Source organism: Tupaia chinensis, unplaced genomic scaffold (genome assembly GCF_000334495.1).
Source record: "Tupaia chinensis unplaced genomic scaffold, TupChi_1.0 Scaffold145652_1, whole genome shotgun sequence".
Taxonomy (NCBI): domain Eukaryota; kingdom Metazoa; phylum Chordata; class Mammalia; order Scandentia; family Tupaiidae; genus Tupaia; species Tupaia belangeri.
Window position 1 is genome coordinate 2,719,544 of NW_006205509.1, and position 736 is coordinate 2,720,279.

A 736-nucleotide genomic window follows, 5' to 3' on the forward strand; every position below is an offset into this window, starting at 1 on the left:
ATTTAATTAAAAACTTTAGGCCACACAATGTAGCTGTTATCCCCTAACAGAGTGATACATTTAGGGGCTTTTTAAAGAATTATTTCTTTTATTATTATATTTTTACCAGAGAAAGAGAAGGTGAGAAAGCAAGCCACTACGGTGGACTGTGGAGGAGTCCAGTGCCTTAACCACCACACCACTTGATAGTCCTTTTTTTAGGTTGTTTATAAGAGGAATTAATTTTAGATTAAAAGTCCTTGGAAAAGAAGGAGTATTTTCTTCTGCTTCACAGTCATCAGTGGATTGGTTTAAACCCTCGTTTTGTATTTTTTTCTCTCCCTGTCCACAGCGTGAGTGCATCTCCATCCACGTCGGCCAGGCCGGTGTCCAGATCGGCAATGCCTGCTGGGAGCTCTACTGCCTGGAACACGGCATCCAGCCCGATGGCCAGATGCCAAGTGACAAGACCATTGGGGGAGGAGATGACTCCTTCAACACCTTCTTCAGTGAGACGGGCGCCGGCAAGCATGTGCCCAGGGCCGTGTTTGTAGACCTGGAACCCACAGTCATCGGTGAGTTGACCTCAGTAACCCAAGTGAGATCCAGGGTGCTGAGACAGGAGGTCTGACCTGGGGCTCCACTGCACACACGCGCACACACACACTCACTCACTCACTCTCACACGCTCACAGCCAGGGTTAAGCAGACTTGTACAGGCTGGTAGGGATGGGTGGCGGCTTTGTTTTCCTTTTCC

At 48.4% G+C, this 736-nt stretch overlaps 1 protein-coding gene across 1 annotated transcript in view; it reads left to right on the forward strand.

Annotated features, from left to right (window-relative positions):
- LOC102496850 (tubulin alpha-1A chain) overlaps positions 1-736 on the forward strand; it is a 40,410-nt gene that overhangs the window by 38,029 nt on the left and 1,645 nt on the right. The gene's annotated exons all lie outside the window — the stretch shown is intronic.